The sequence below is a fragment of the Macaca nemestrina genome, chromosome 3 (genome assembly GCF_043159975.1).
Source record: "Macaca nemestrina isolate mMacNem1 chromosome 3, mMacNem.hap1, whole genome shotgun sequence".
In the NCBI taxonomy this organism is placed as follows: Eukaryota; Metazoa; Chordata; class Mammalia; order Primates; family Cercopithecidae; genus Macaca; species Macaca nemestrina.
This window is the reverse complement of record NC_092127.1, coordinates 34,893,264-34,910,274: the sequence shown is the minus strand read 5'-3', so window position 1 is coordinate 34,910,274 and position 17,011 is coordinate 34,893,264. Positions and strand designations below refer to the sequence as shown.

General features: G+C 38.5%; 1 protein-coding gene and 1 long non-coding RNA gene across 11 annotated transcripts in view; one reads left to right on the top strand and one right to left on the bottom strand.

The window, feature by feature from the left end:
• LOC105463515 (uncharacterized) overlaps nt 1-12,185 on the bottom strand; it is a 52,279-nt gene extending 40,094 nt beyond the window's left edge. For all 3 annotated transcript variants that reach the window (XR_011620886.1, XR_011620887.1, XR_011620888.1), the window contains exons 1-4: nt 10,130-12,185; nt 8,153-8,211; nt 5,743-5,956; nt 1,380-1,475 (exon numbers count right to left, since the gene is read on the bottom strand). This is a non-coding gene — a long non-coding RNA (uncharacterized lncRNA). The remainder of the gene's footprint in view (nt 1-1,379; nt 1,476-5,742; nt 5,957-8,152; nt 8,212-10,129) is intronic.
• A 1,043-nt stretch (nt 12,186-13,228) lies between these two features.
• LOC105463513 (RNA binding motif protein 46) overlaps nt 13,229-17,011 on the top strand; it is a 49,567-nt gene continuing 45,784 nt past the window's right edge. For 2 of the 8 annotated variants that reach the window (XM_011710654.3, XM_011710661.3), the window contains exon 1: nt 13,241-13,402. The gene's annotated coding sequence lies outside the window, so the exon portion shown is untranslated. Of the gene's footprint in view, nt 13,403-13,769; nt 13,897-14,079; nt 14,164-17,011 lie in introns of those variants that run through there. The other 6 variants (XM_011710658.3, XM_011710662.3, XM_071092906.1 and 3 more) reach the window with 6 other exon arrangements.

Genomic DNA, 17,011 nt, shown 5'->3' with positions numbered 1-17,011 from the left:
TACAGTATCGATATATAATTTTATAATTATATCTTAGAGACAGATCAGAGACAGGGATTGTATACATTATACCTTTACTTGTATTCTGCAGGATTTGGTACCATAACAAATAGTGGAAGATGGTCCATCAAAGTTTGCAGAATAAATAGATTGTTAAGAGAAGTCTTCTTTTCCACCCCTAATTTTTTTCTGTAAGCTACCGAGAAAGTGTTTCTTAATTGTTTACAGCCTTGAGGAACACTTGGCAGATCATTTTTCTATTACTTTGAAAGGTCTAGGTATATGACTCAACCACAAAACAATGAGCAGCAGCTTTGCAGTGACAATACGGTTTCTCAAATATGGTGGCTATTTTGCCTCTGGTGTCTCCTCCAGAGCTTGCTACCAGGACAGCGTGAGTCCAGTCGGTGTACCAAGTCCTTCAATACTACTAGTCTCATGGGGAGGAAAACAAAAACCAGTCCTACACACCAAGCAATTAAGTGCTCACTGTATTGTTTCTATGGTATCTTATTTTTTTATATATATATATATATATAAACACACACGTATATACCTATGGACAAACATATATGTATGTATGTGTATACCTGCACACACAAGACATCACTTTACAAATAAACTTCCAACTTCTCAGATATGTTTTCCAACATTATGGCAATTCATGACTGTGATAATTATGCTAATGAAATACCAGTTACTTGAAAGAGAAGTTGTTTGTGGTGCTCAGAAGTAAAGGATGATACCTGTTGGTGATCTATGGGATTCTCACTATAAATTTTGGAAACAGTCACCTGAATCCTTCAGCACATTCATTATCCAACATTTCTAAAATAGGGTTAGTCAATTTGGCTGTTTGCCTGAGTTTCCAGATTCCTTATAGAGTCTGTCAGCTTACCCAAGTTGACAGACTCTGTAAGTCAATAAACTGATTGCAGAACCAAAACAAAACAAAGAAACCTAAACTCTCTAAGCTTTAGTTTTCTTTTAGGTAAAATGGAGATAATAATAGCACTTTTCATAGAATTGCAGTGAAGAATAAATGAGATAAGATATTCAAAGTTCTGGTACAGTGTCTAACAAAGTAAGTGCTCAATAAATGATAGTTATGATTTGTATTTTCTCCTTTTTGCTTTTTTAAGATGGAGTTTCACTCTTGTTTCCCAGGCTGGAGTACAATGGTGTGATCTTGGCTCACTGCAACCTCCACCTCCCAGGTTCAGGTGATTCTCCTGCCTCAGCCTCCCAAGCAGCTGGGATTACAGGCATGCACTACCACGCTTGGCTCATATTGTATTTTTTTTTTTTTTTTTTTAGTAGAGATGGGGTTTCACCATGTTGGTCAGTCTTGAACTCCTGACCTCAGGTGATCCACCTACCTTGGCCTCCCAAAGTGCTAGGATTACAGGTGTGAGCCACCCTGCCTGGCCTGTATTTTCTCCTTTTATTAAATGTTTCATCTTCCTTGTGTGTTTCTGTCCGGAAGATAAAACATCTGTTAAACTTCATAAAATACATTATTTTAAACCTAATCTTTTAGGATTTTAATAAATGGGAAAAATAGGATCACTTTTCTGAAAATAAGCCATTTTTAATTACTTCTTCAAACATCATCAAAATTAATAACAGAATGAAAACCCAGTGCTGCCATGTTTGTCCAGTGTTTACCAGGTCAGTTTGTTGGGGCCAGGGTTATAAAACCAAATCCATAATCAGCCTTTCATCCCCCTGGACCCATCCCATCATGCCCACTTTCCAGTATTCCAGGTCACCCTAATTACATCATGGGAAAAGAGAAAGAAAGAATAGCAGAAGATGGTTATAGAGCCAAGTTCCATTTATAGGCTACTTGTACTTCTTCCATTAAACTTCCTCTAAGGAGATGGAGTGATAAAAAATGGGAAGCCTTGGAGTCTGTCCCTACAGATTGGTATGTACCATTAGCAAGAAATGACAAAATAAGTTTATCAACTGAGTACTTCTGAGGGATAATCTTCACTTACATTATGAATTGTTTATTTGTATTATATCAAAAAAGTTATCTTCCCACTTCTGTATTTATTTAACGACTGAGTTCAGGGTTTCTGGTTCCTCATTAGATGGCTACTTTGCATTGGCAGCAAGCAGTTTCCCAGGACCAAACCCTGGAGATGTCATAATTTCAAGACAGACCTCAAAGGATCTAAAAACCTATTGTTAAAAATGTGAGAAACCCTGAGAATACTAAAAATGTTTTGGCATAAAACAGCAGTCAAGATGTAGCAGGGTGGACATGATCGTGGGATAAATTTTGGGAAGAGCTTGTGTGATATAATTTCATTCCCTCAAATTCCACTGGGTGGAATACAACTTTGACACTGAGAAGCAGGAAAATGTCAGCACTAGCTATAGCACCTAGTGGGAGAGTTACATCAGGGTTGTGCTGGCTGTGGTGAAGAGTAGAAAATAGAGGCAGGTCCTGGAGTTGTCCCTTCTTCTCTATTCATTCCACGAGCACTGGGTACTATGACTAAAACACAGGCAGACCCTACTGGCTTATGGCCAGCTGCTTACTCCTTAAATAACCAAGAAGGGTACACTGTCCTTTATCACCAATTCACATTACTAATGAAGACTGCAGATGTGACTATAAACTCACAAAGAATATTAGATAACTAAATAGGGCAACACCTACACAATAAACAAACTATAGTAGATTAAGTTAATATCTTCCAAATGAAAATAAGCTAACATATATTCTCCAAGATATAAAGGAGACTAACAGTAACACGAAGCAAGACCTAGTAGTTATTTCAGGAAAAAAAAACAAAAAACAGGTGGAAACAGTTGTGTATTAAAAATATGATTTAAAATAAAAACTCAACAGGAAAGATAAATAGTAGAATAGATACAATCAATAAGTTAATTAGGAGCTGAAAGTTACAAAGTCAAAGAACTTTACCAATAGCAGCAGGGATAAATAAAAGGCCACATGGCGTAGTGGTTAAAAGTGTGAACCCTGGATCCCAAAGCCTGGGTTCAAATCTCAACTCTGCCAAATATTAGCTGAAACACTCTGAGCAATTCACTTAACTAATATGTGATGACTTATTTTTCATCTATAAAATGGGTAGATACCAATAGTACCTACACTATATGATTGTAATGAGGATTAAATGAGTTAATATATGCACAGTACATGTAAGAGTTTCTGGCAAATAGCTAATTCTGCATAAATATAAGCTATTATTATTTTAAGGAGTAGGAAATACAAAAGAGCTATTTGTGGGAGATGTAGGAGAGAAGCAAACATGTCATGTAACTCAGAGCAATCCTTGATAAGAAAAACAATTAGGTAGAAAGAAGGAAATATTCAAAGACTGACAATATTCTAGAATCAAAGAAAGATAAAATCTCTGATCCTTCAGATTTCAATCTTCAAATGGATTATCATAGAGAACTAAACAAAATAGATGAAAAAATCCCTATACCTTGACACATTGTGATAAAATTTAAGATTGGCCGGGCGCGGTGGCTCAAGCCTGTAATCCCAGCACTTTGGGAGGCCGAGACGGGCAGATCACGAGGTCAGGAGATCGAGACCATCCTGGCTAACACAATGAAACCCCGTCTCTACTAAAAAAAATACAAAAAACTAGCCGGGCGAAGTGGCGGGCGCCTGTAGTCCCAGCTACTCGGGAGGCTGAGGCAGGAAAATGGCGTGAACCCGGGAGGCGGAGCTTGCAGTGAGCTGAGATCCGGCCACTGCACTCCAGCCTGGGCAAGAGAGCCAGACTCCGCCTCAAAAAATAAAATAAAATAAAATAAAATAAAATAAAATAAAATAAAATTTAAGATCAACAAGAGAGAAATAATAAATGATTACAGAAAGGAAGAATATAAAATCTTCAAAAGAAAAAGATTAGGTTGACCTCAGACTTGTCCATAATAATACCGGAGGCAAAATGATAATGAAGTACTACTTCAAGGTACCGATGTAAAAAGAATTTATACCCAGAAAAACTAATATCTAAAAATGATGGAGCAAGAAATATGATGTCAGACATTCAAGGCTCAGAAAGTTTGTATTCAAAGCCCAATTTTGAAAAGATGATTGGAAAAAATATACTAAGAGAAATAAATCTAGGCAGTCATATGGGATTAAGTGTTGAATAAATAACTAATTTAAATAATTTGTAAGAAAAAAATGTGGGTATGTGTGTGTGTGTGTGTGTGTGTGTGACACGATCCGAAACTAAAATTCCACATAACAGCAACAAAGCAGGCGTGTGTAGTTTGACTGGGGAAGAGTGGAAGAAAAGAGGGAACTGACAGAGTTCTGAAGTCCCTGTCTTAATCAGAAAGAAATCACAAATGTTGATAGGTATAGGTTGTAGAGGGTTAGTCAAATAGAATATATAATTTTCATATCAGCAGAAAATTAATAAATCTATCATAGGAGATGGGAAAGGGAAAAAATAAAAGAACTCATACAGTATCTTCTATTGTGTTAAATTCCTACTTCCCCTATTAAGTTCTTAATCTGCAAATTGGCAACCTCAGTATCAATTAACAATTGGTAACACATTCAATTTGCTTATTCCCTTGTCACTATTAACACCGGTAACATAATGGCTTTAAATTATGTACTGATATACCTAAAGTCTCATTAATTCAGACCTCAACAATTTGTATTTTGTGACATGCCTGACAGGGATGGGCTAAGGTTTAATTCTGCAAGAGTTTTAAAAAATCAGTAGCATGCCCAAGGGTATAAGACAGAATATTTAAATTACTTTAGACAATTGTTTAAGGATCCCAAACACTTCCTAAAAAAGTCATTTATTTATACCCATTTACTTGCAAGTATGCTAACTGTAAATCACTCTTATGTATTCAATAAATCTGTTCTCAAAAGAAGCCATTTGGTCAGAATTTATTGTTCAAATTTCTGTATAAAATTGTAAATGCTTATTGTTAGTCTGGACATATAAAATACTTTAATTTTTTCTCAAGATAAAATATCTTTTCCTCCTTTTAATCTGAATTAGTGAGGTAAGTTTCTACTGTAAAGACAAATCTAGTGTTAAATCTTTACTGAGTGACTTCTTAATAACTTTACCCGACAGTGTCCACCCCACAGATGAGAAGCTGACCCCCACTGTGGTCATTCTAGTTCTCAGCCTAAACAGTATCTAGGTTTTGTGCTTTTTTTAACCTTGTGCATACATATCACACGAGGCTGTGTTTAGACATGACAACAAATGGTACATAATCAACTCACACATGCCTTATTAAAACAAAATCCAACACATACATTTATTTGGCTAATTACAACGTTATCTTTTTTCTTATGGCAAATGAAGGCCTGTTTTACTGAGTGACTGATAGATATAACTAGCCCATTTTCACATTGCTCTACTACCTGAGACTGGGTAATTTATTTTAAAAAGAGGTTTAATTGACTTGCAGTTCCCTATAGCTGAGGACACCTCAGGAAACTTACAATTATGGTAGAAGATGAAGGGGAAGAAAGCACCTTCTTCACAAAGCAGCAGGAGAAAGAGAGAGCCCAGGGGAACCTGCCACTTTTAAACCATCAGATCTTGTGAGAACTCCCTATCATGAGAACAGCATGGGGGAAACTGCCGCCATGACCCAATCACCTGCCACCAGGACCCTCCTTCGACTCACAGGGATTACAACTTGAAATGAGATTTGGGTGGGGACAGAGAGCCAAACTATATCAACCACTGTGCTTACGTAAGAGAGGGGGACCTTCACGACTTGATCTCTTCCTGCTTGGACAGAGTCTTGGTTACCTCCTTCTTGGCCTGAAGCGGCTCCTCGGGGCACTCCTGTACTTCCTTGGTCTTAATCTTGGGGGCCTATCTGGTTAGCCAGTGGCTTCCTGTAGGCCTTCTCTGCCTTCAGCCTGTGGATGTGTTCCAGGAGAATCTGCTTGATTCTCATTTATCTAAAAGATAATGTAATTTTTAAGAGAAAAAAATCAGGTATGTTATTTTTCTTTGAGTACTGTGGGCACAGCCGTGCATATTGCTCAGGAAACTGAAGAGGCTTGCCTCCAGCATCCTCTGCCATGACAAAAAAGCCTCATAGGATCCCAGTGAAACCAACCAAACAGCCAGCAGATCTGGAAGTTGATCAAAGATGGGCTGATCATCCACCAGACTATGATTGTCCATTCTCAGGTTCCATGCCAGAAAGGGGCAGGTACATGGGTACATGTAATCCTACGGGCCCTGCAGATGCTGGAATGTCCCAGAAGGTAACCTGCATGAGGGAGAGGAGGACCCTGCACCAACTTCTTAGAATATATGGTGAATCTGAAATTGACCACCACCTGTATCACAGTCTGTACCTGAAAAAGACTTGCCATTTTAGAACCTAGCACTGACTTGCCCATGCGGGATCCTGCAGAGTCTCCTTTCTCTCTGCCATGGCAACCTGCAACGTAACAACCAGTGATGCTCCATCAGTCTTGATTCCTGAGTAAAGAGCTGAAGGATAACTGCTTGGGATCAGAGCTACAGATACCACAGCTCCAGAGAGAAATACACTTTGTTGTTTTAAGCCGGATTTTGTGGAACTGTCTATTATTGCAGCATAACCTGCCCATCATGACTGACACAGTATCTTACTTATTCCAGACAACAATCAGACAAGGTAGACAATATTGCTTAAAAAAAAAAAAGTGACTGATGTAAAAGTGGAGACTCAGGAAACTAAATAATTCATGTCCGAAGTTACACTAACAGCATTTGACCTGTCTCATTCCAAAGCCCACTGTATTTCCACCTTATCACTTTTCAAAAACTGTTTTAAAGTACAACTCATTAGACTTGCTATCATGTTCAGCAATCAGAAAGTTCCAGATTTGTTGAGCAATGTTGAATACGCCCTTGAACCACTCTTCCAGTGATGAAGAAGATGAAGTCCTCTGTGCCAGTTAAGAATACTTCCAGAGGTTAAAGAGAAGGCTGGCTGAAAATTTTCCTTTGGGATCTGCAGGAATTTAAGCTTCACCATAATTTCCATCAAGGGATAAATTAATGAGAGCCGCACAGACTGTCTAAAACCTAATTTTAGAGTCACATGCCCATCGATTTCAACATACTTTAGCAAAGACTTCTCTAAATTCTCGACATTACAAATGTCATTCCACTCCTATTTTGAAAGTTAAGTATTCTAACTTTTCTGTAGAAGCAGAAAAATGGAAATGATGTCTATATATTAGTAATTTGGGAAATCACATAGGAATTAAACTTTCGTTAGGTCACTTCGAGGATTAAAATTTGGGAGGAAAATAAACTGCTCTGATTTTTCATTCCTTCATTCATTTGACAAATAATTATCAACGGAACTGTACTGGGCACTGGAGATAAAGTGATGAATAAAATAGACAAAAATCTCCACCCTCTTGGGTCCTATTTTTAGTAGGGGAGACAGATAATAAGATAAATGAAATATAGAGAGTTAGATGTGAGAAGCGCTGTGGAGAAAAATAATGCAGAGATAGACCTTGTATGTGTGATGCAGAAGAAGGATGTTATTAATATAATATGGCCATGGAAGGTCTTACTGAGGAAGTGAAATTTGAATAAAGCCTTTAAAAAAGCAAAATAGCCAGCTACTTGACTATGCAGAGGAAGCACATTCCAGGATCTTGGAAAAGCAAGAATATTAGTTCCAAAACAGAACTGTGCCTTGTATAGTGAGAAACACTCAGGAGTTGGTGTAGCTGGAGTAAAGTGAAGAGAATAATTTTTGTGTGTCTTGATCAACATAAATCCCATCCTAGCAACCAGCACAGTGCCTGGCACACAGTAGGCCCTCTGGCACATAGTAGGCACACTGTAAATACATGTTGAATAAATGAACGAATCAATGGGAAAAGGGAGTGAATGGGATTAGGGATGACAGCCAAAGGGAGAGTCTAATGTTATCATATGTGGTCTATACACTTTCTTTTAATAAAAAAAATAAGGCAAATATGACCATATGTTAACAATAGTAAATTTTGGGATATGATAAAGTATGTGGTACTTTACTTTTTAAATTTCTAAAATTATTGTAAACAAACAATTCAAGAGACACTAAAAATCTCACATGCCAACAATGAAGTGGCTAGTACAGCGCGTAGTATTTTCACCTGCTATTTCCTGTTATCCTCCACACCTGTGAGAGAACTGGTTTCTGTTCGCTTTACGACTGTAGAAACAAGATCAGAGAGGTTATGGGAGTTGACTAAGGCTATGCACAACCAGGCAAGAGAAGAGCTGAAATTTTCATATAGCTTTTCTGACTCTAATTCCAGTGTTTGTTTTTTTACATTACACTATTCTGCATGTAACATATATATGAGGCTTTTCTACACCTATAAACTATAAAATATATGTAACTATTTGCTACATTTAGTAAATAAGTAGTAAGAAAAAATAAAGCTATGTAAAATTTTAATGTAATTTTATGTCATTGATATCTGTTCTTAAACAAAGCAATCATTCTGAATTTACATCTTATAGTCATTCCACTTATCACTACCCTTCTTAACCCTTGAACCTCTACTCACCCAATCTTTACCCCACTAAACACATACTACAGAGTTATTCTATCTCATAGAATAACATTTATTAATAGAACTAAAGACCTCTATTGGCTCTACACAGAGCTACCGGACTGCACCAGAGAAGAAGTTCTAAATCATTCTGGTTAGCCTGCCCCACATACATAGGGCTACAGGATGCAGTCTTAATGAAAACCAGAATTACAGATTGTAGATGTTTCAAAAGTTTACATTTGAATTAATTATTCTCACAGCAGAACAAGATAGCTCTTTGGCCTTTTTTCTTTTTTTCCATCAGAAGGGTTTAGTAATTCAGTGTTGTTAAGACACAGGTTGAGAGAAATGCATCTAATTTAGTAAGAATCAGAATTGGAGTGGAATAAGTAAAAGGTGGTAAAACATAAAAAGCCAGTGATTTCAGGGATGCCCCAGTGACTGTGCATACAAGCTGACCAATACAAATTAAGAGAGATACAGTGATTCCTTAGAAAGAGCTGATGCTTAGTTTAGAACCCAGACCGCCTTATGGGTCATAATGGCATTCCTCCTTCCCCTTCGAGTTCCATGGACTCTCCTTCTTTCCTGCATTTGAGAAATGCAAGCAAAGTGCCCTCTTGGGCACCAAGCAGGAGTCTCTCTCTGCTTCCTCTGCAGTGATGAATGACAGAGTTAAAATGTCACAGCTAGAATCATCTAGGGAAGATGCCATCCATTGAGTGCTAAGAGAGAAATGTCATTTCTAAGAAAGTGCTTTGCCTCACACATCCTTCATGGCCAGGTGTACCTAAGTGCCTGAACCAATGCTGGCCTTGTTGTCCTCAACCAAAATAGTTTTCTTCATGGAATATATTTATGATGGCTTAAAAAAACTTAAAAAGCAATTTAAAAGTTTCTGGGAGAACCAGAGTGTCAGAATGAAAGTTAGAAGAGACGAGCTGGAGATCCAGTATTGCTGCTAACTGGCTTTTTGGTTTGGGGCAAGTTAATTTCAGCTTTCCCAGCTAAATGGTTGCTAAGGTGCCTTACAGCTCTAGTTTTCATTGTAACTTGTTACCCAGGGAAGCATGCTACCAAACTTATCCAGTGAGATGAGACAGGAAAGATTTAATCACATTCTCTCTCAACCAAAGTGGTTAAACTTTTAATCAGTCGTCACTATCAGAAACTTATTTTTTTTTATTACATATATTAGTTTCTTATGTTGTGAGTTAATCCTAGATCTCTCAGGGAAAAATAAGCATATTTCCTCTGGCATCACCTATTTCTATTATTGTGGTTTATTTATGTATTTATTTTTAATAATTAGATAAGTGTATCCTGATGTTAACTAACAACTAATACCAATCTGAAAAGGGTTAGCTTTACAAGTACTTCCTTTAGTTTGCCCCTACGTTAACTGAGGCCTTGGTCATGGGTTTGGTCCATATATAGGCCATTAGCTACATGTGAAGAAGATCTCAAGTTCTGATTTGCTGCCTTGGGAAGTGTTAATCATAGGAGGTACACTGACAGGATGTAAATATGGCTCATCACCATAACTGGAAAAAAGCAATGTTAACGCACCTGTCCCGCCACATAGAGTCATCTTGGTGCTGATGCTCACCTTCCAGTATAATGAAAAATTCAAATTCGTCTGTCAGGCAGAATGCATTAAACTAGGATAAGAAAGTAAGGGTCAGCGAATTAGAATAAACATACTTACTACACACATAAAATAAAACAAAACCCCAAATCCACACTTCCAAAACAGGTTTGAGATGATATTTCAGTTGAAGAGTCACCACATTAAAGAGTTCCTTGCTCCTGAGTGATGTGCTACAGATCATTAATTCTATAAACATGCAAGTAGTTGCCATGTTTTTGGTGGATCTGAGTCATCACTGCCACAGTGATAAAGGAAGCTGAAGAAGCTCCAACACATGGAAAATAAACCAGACCACTGCACAGGCTCGTTTCTATGGAACAGAGGACTAAGTTGGATTTGAAACATTTTAAAGATTTCCCATTGCTTCTCTTTCCTTTGTGGGGGGTTGTATTTTGCAGAATGTATATGAAAATAACTTCCAAGTAATAGAAAAGCTTGCATTTCATATGGGGAAAATACACGTATTCAGACTATTTTTAACCACTTGTATTTTGCATCTCTTCCTTTTTTTTTTTTTTTTTCTGAGACAGGGTTTCACTCTATCATCCAGGCTGGAGTGCTGTGGCACGGTCACAGCTCACTGCAGCCTCAAACTCCTGGGCTTAAGCAATCCTCTTGTCTCAGCCTAACTCAGAGTAGTTAGGACTACAGGTGTGTGCCACCACACCCGGCTCCTTCCAATTTTTTATTGATAACTTTTATTTCCCATGTCACACAGTCACTATTATTTCTCTTTCTGGTGTTTGCAGAGATCCCCTTCTATTTTCTCCCTCATATGCCAAGTATCTTTCAACTTTTCTTTTTAGTCACAAACACCTTTACATTGCTGATCTTCTTCCTTCTTACTCATTTGGATTACCTTTTCCCATAAGCTCAAATAATCTTAAAACAAAATCCTAATTTGGAATCTGTTACTGAAGAATTCTAGCTGATAAAAGTGTTTTGGATCTCTTTCTCTGGCAGCCTTGAGAAATAAAGTTAAAGGCCATTTCTTTAATTGTACACGCAGAAATTAGTTTTTATAGCATTTGAAAAGTATACCTATTAATAAACTTTTGGATAATAAAATCTTAGAAGAAATCTAACCAAAATGACATACAATGTTAAGTATGGGAAGGGTCTTTAAACAACACTGTCTCATCTATGGCAAGGTTCTATGGTCTGACTATAATGCCTGTTGAGAAGCCCTTGTCTATTTGGTTTTCTTTATACTTGAGGAAAAAAAAAAAAAAAAAAAGAAAAAAGGGAAACAAGAAAACCAGCAATGTTCAACAATCCTTCAGGCTATTTCCAAGAGCAATCTTTGTACCTCACAACATCTCCACCTAGTGACTCCTTAAGGATCTTACAGCAATTCCTAGAAATTACTCGTTTTAAATTTACAGTAATATGCCTAACCTCATTTCAGCTAGTTTCACCTTAAACACACGTATTTAGAATTAATTACTGGGAACTGAGAAGGTGCCGACATGAAAATGAAGAATGCGGAGAATCTTTTTCTGGAGAAATAAAAGAGCAGCAACAAATAGTAATCAATATAACAATCACAGTTTCCGAGGTAGAGAATTGGTGACAGTCAAACAAAGCCAACCAGGTCTATCAGTCTAGGTTTCCTAGTTGCTTTATTTTGAATGCACACATCTTGTATAAAATGACATTTGTATTCATTGACTAAAGGGCAGACAGTTTACAAAAAATATTTGTTGAGCTTCCAGTGTGCATCTAGTATTATGCCAAGTTTTCCACTTGTTTCTGGACATATTTTGAGACAGTATAGTATAGTAATTATGTCTGTAGGTTTCAAACTGGAGCCACTTACTTGCTATACGACTTTGTCCAAACTACTTACAGTTTCTGCATGTTTCCCCATCTGCAAAGTAGGGCTAGTAACTTTACCAAAGTTATTGTGAGAATTAAATGAAAATACGAAAAGCCCTTAGGATTGTTTCTGGCATCTAAAAGTGCTCAATATTTGTTAATATCATTTATTATTTTATCCTCACAATCCCCACTTTAAACAGGGTCTGTCTGGCTCCAAAGTCCCTGCTAATTCCTCGCTGTTGTAGTATATTTAAAAATTAAAAATAAACTTTGTCAACAAAATTTAAATCGGTAGACATTCATTAGTTCCTTGAACATATGGAGAAAATACACTAGTAGTTAATGTGGAAGAAATAACCTTGAGGTTGGGAATAAGGAGACCTGTGTTACTCGGTGATTATTCTGCGCAAGAAGTTCCTTGTTAGCGAATCTACATGAGCTAGGTTCTTTATTGTCTAATATTCCATGAATCTAATATTATCTATAAATAGTTGGTTCCTGAAGGTGGTTTTTTCTTTCCTTGTCTGCATTCAATCTCGAGCTGTCTTCAAAGGAAGCAAAATTGAAGTTATGCATACAGAATGCCAAACAACCCTATCTGTGAAAGTTGGTTTTACAGGAGCATAGAACCCAGTTCGGCAGTTTGCCTCTGCCAAATATGTCTGCAAGCTGATTAGTGGCAGCATCAGGCCTATTGCTAGGTCTCCTAATTTAACCCATTTTCTTAGTCATTTAAATCACTTATACTTTATACTTTTAGTCCTATTTGCAAATCCATCTTTTAGCTTTATAACCCACCTCCCCCCAGCCCCTAATTTCAAAGGTCTACCGGATATACGTGGTTGTTTTGCGTCAAACTAGCAGTTTAAGACAAGAAAACTACATCAAACAAGAAAAAGAACCATTACGATGCATGTATGTTTTCTCTTAACTACGGAATTTCACATTATAGCCCTTGTCTTCAAACACCTAAACAATGCAAGCAGGACCTTCATTTATTATTCCGTGCCCACCCACACCCTAAAAACCGCTCTCTTCACCCCAATTGCTCGAATTGCCTGTCACTCCAAGCACTTCTACTAGCCCAAGAGCCTCATTTAAACTTTACCCCCACTCTCCCCTCCTCGCCCCGCCCCGAAGCTAATTCCTGATTGGCCGAGGCACCACTCCTCGTGGGGCTGCTTAGGCCACTGCGCGCGGTGCGCGCCGGGAAACGAGTGGAGACACGAGGACTAGCGCGAGCGCTCCTGGTGGGCCCCCCTCCCCCTGCGGCGACCCCCCGCTCTGACCGACTGGTCCCCTAAACGGTGGCGGCAGTTTTTGGTCGTTGGTCCCCGAGATTTAGGACCAACATTTGGAGACCCCAAGGGGTGAGGAGGGGAAAGGGGAAACGGGGTCACTACCAAACCACTGCTAACGGCTGGAGACAGTGCCCGGCTCATTCTCAGGGCAAATACACAGTGGGGGCTGGAGGCGGTGGCTGCGGGCTTCACCCCGCGTCCTTCCCCAGCCCCGTCGAGCAGTGGGAGAGCAAGTGTCCGAGACGCTGCCTCCCGCCCCGGCAGCATCCTGCCGGAAGGCGCCCTCGCAGTCACCCAGGCGCTGCATGGTGAGGGCCCAGCGGCCAGTCTCTTTGGCGCGTCTGGCGGCTTCTTCCGCCCCGCGGCGCAGTGCGCTCTCCGCCTTATTTCCGCTCTCCCCCGCTGCCTTCCGGCCGCTTCCCACCTATGCTGCCTTCCGTGTTCTCCTGACACGCTCCAGCCGACGACCAACGACCGCTGCAGGCCCGGGCCGCCGCCTAGCTGTTGGGCCCGCGCGTCCCCTGGAGGCTTTGGGACGCCGTCTGGGGCGTCCCGACGGCTGGGTGAGATTAAGCAGTCTGGTTTCAGAATTGAATTCAGGTTGGGTGAGCTTTAGCAGGTTCCTCGTCGTTTTCATGGCGTTCTAGACGGGGCTTAGCCTCGAACTTTCCTCTGCCGTTGTCTCTTTTCTGTCTCTTCCCCGAGTACCTTCTGTGTGCTGGGCTGTGGGCAGTGGAAGGCCGCGGGTGTTCAGGGAAGATAGCTCGCCAGCCTCCCGACATACGGACGGCAGTACGCGTCGTGGCACCACCTTTGTTTCCTGACATCTGGTAGTTTTTAAACCACTAATTTAAAAATGTTTCTTTTGAGCTACTGGAAAAATCGCAGAACCCGGAGTCAGAAGGCGCGGGATTTAATAATCCTGGCGTTAATATTCTGAGACGTTGCGAAACTCCTTGATTTATATGGGCACCAATTTTCTCCTGTGTAAATTTAGCTTAGGTAATATTTAAGTTCTTTAAGCTTTAACTGTCTTTACATTCTTGATAAATTTCCCGTAACCTTTACGTTATATGGTAATCCTAATATAGGCAGATATCAAAGAGAAATATCATAAGGAGTTTTTTAGATTTCTTTGTTTTTTTTTTTTTTTTTTTGAGACAAGAGTCTTCGCTCTGTCGCCCAGGCGGGAGAGCAGTGGCAGGATCTCGGCTCACTGCAACCTTCGCCTCCCGGGTTCAAGTGATTCTCCTGCCTCAGCCTCCGGCAGTAGCTGGGACTACAGGCGCGCGCCACCACGCCCAGCTAATTTTTGTATTCTTAGTAGAGACTATGTTGGCCAGGATGGTCTCGCTCTCAGGACCTCATGATCCACCCGCCTCGAGATCCCAAAGTGCTGGGATTACAGGCGTGGGAGTTTTTTTCTAAGTCTTGGCCTCTAAAATTGGCCTGATTTTGTGTTTGAGAATGGCGTTATAACCAGGAAGCAGGATATGTTGCATGTATAAGGAGAATAACATATAAAGGTCATGTTCAAGTGTCGGTAGAATTTTGCTTATTTAAATAGTGGGAAGATATTTTCATTGCAAGAATCACCATAATGTATATACAGTTTGACAGACTTCCGTTTGGATCTCCTTATGGGGGTCTAATGATAGATTTGTTTTCAGGGCACACATTTAAAACATTCTACTTTGTTTGCATCTGTCTGCATCTGTTTGCATTGTTAATAAAATTTGTTTGCATCTTTATAGACAAAGATGACTATTAGTGCTGCAGTCACTAAATATTAATGCTTTCTGCTTAAGGCACTGCTTTGATTGCTAATTTTCACTTAGATTGGAGTAATGGACTTGAATATTATTGCCAAATATACATATCAACACTTAAAACGTGCATTACTGGATATATCATGAAATAAGAATTATTGATAACGAGAGCAAAGCCAGTTTATGGACTGAAATTAAGCCTCAGGTTTAATGGTGTTATTTTATTGTTAGAAGGAAGACATGTCAGTTTAAGTAGAGTTTGTGAATACAAAGCAAGTAATTGCTGTAAAAATTGCCCAGATTTGCATATTAATGCCGAATATCATTTCTCATTTTACTACCCGAAGGTTGATGAGGCAAGAAAATAAGATCTCTGTGTTCAGATTGGTAACAGATTTAAAATAACAGATTATGAAAGACCTTGTGTGAAGAATGGTGCACTTAATTTGGACAAGAATATGTAGATATCTTTATCCTGAATTCAAAGAGCATGTACACCTTCGTGTTCAAAGCAATATTTTTTAAAAGTATTAGTTACAGTTTTTTAAAGTAGCTCAAGTTTTAAGTCATTCCAAATTTAAACTTAATATTAAAACTTATCCATTATATATTTAACTTCTAGCAATAAAATGTACTCTCATTCTTTAATAAAAACAACTTAAGATGGAATTCAACTGATCCATCTACATTTATTTCAAAATAACTTTAGACTTCCATATCCACACAATTTTGATGAACTCTTCTCATTTTCCAACCATGTTGGCTGTAGTGCAGTCTGTCAGTAAAACGAATTGCTGCTTAAAAACAAACGGAAAACCTCCATTGACCTGGCAACCGTGGTTTCCATGTACTATACTCAATGACAACTGAACAAACAAATGAGGAGTTTAGTACCATGTAATTCAAGGAATGTCATAAAGATTTAATGTGCCTCTATAAAGGCACATTTTGATCTTCTTTTTTTTTTTTTTCATTATTACATTGAGTTTTTAAAACCAGCAGTAAGATTATATAATGTTCACTTTCACAGCTTTCTGAATTTTTACAGTAACTTGGAAGATGAAGTTTCAATTGTAGTTTTAATACAGCTGACACAGTTCCTTTAAATAATTTTCATTAATATTTTCCTAAATTGTGCTTGTCATTTTTTTATTAATATTCTTTCTATTTTTGAAAGGCAGTACAAATTTGAAAATGCGTATTTTTGATAATTATTAAGAAGGTTAAAATTAAAGGAGATTTGGTGAGCACTTAAAGACAAAGGCTTGATTCGGATTGTTACTTCAGTAACTTATGATTTGCTATCCTGTCTTGGCATTTTGCTTCATACCTTAGAGAGGTGTTTTTTCCTTTCTTCTATTTTTTTTCTTTTGAAAGTGAGCTAGAGAGGAATCTTTGAAAGTCCACAGTTTAGGGAAAAAAATACATATCTGAAAGCTGGAGTTAAATATGGCACAACTTTTAATTTCTCATTCCCACTTTGTCTGCAAAACCATTTTTGTCATTCTCCTACTCAGGATCCCTCCTTACTTGGATTACTTGGGTCAACAGGGAAAGGAAACAAGTTTTTTAGAATGCTTTGGAGTGCGACTCCACACCTGAAAGTGGCAGAGGACAAATTGAGTCTGGAAGCCTCAATTGATATGTCAGTTTTGCTCTAATGTATAGGACAGATATGCTTTGTTGGATATTTAGGTAACTCTCAGATTGATTCTGGAGTATTTTAGAATGAATGTATTGTATGCTTGTTTTAGATTTGATTGTATTTCTCTGGCTATTCTTGAATTTTGCCTCTTTCAGAAATATACTTTTGTTAAATTAATACGATAAAGTTAGGTAATTTTGAACTTGTGAATTATACACATGCATATGTTTGTTTTGGAGGCTTTGAGATAACACTTTTTTATTC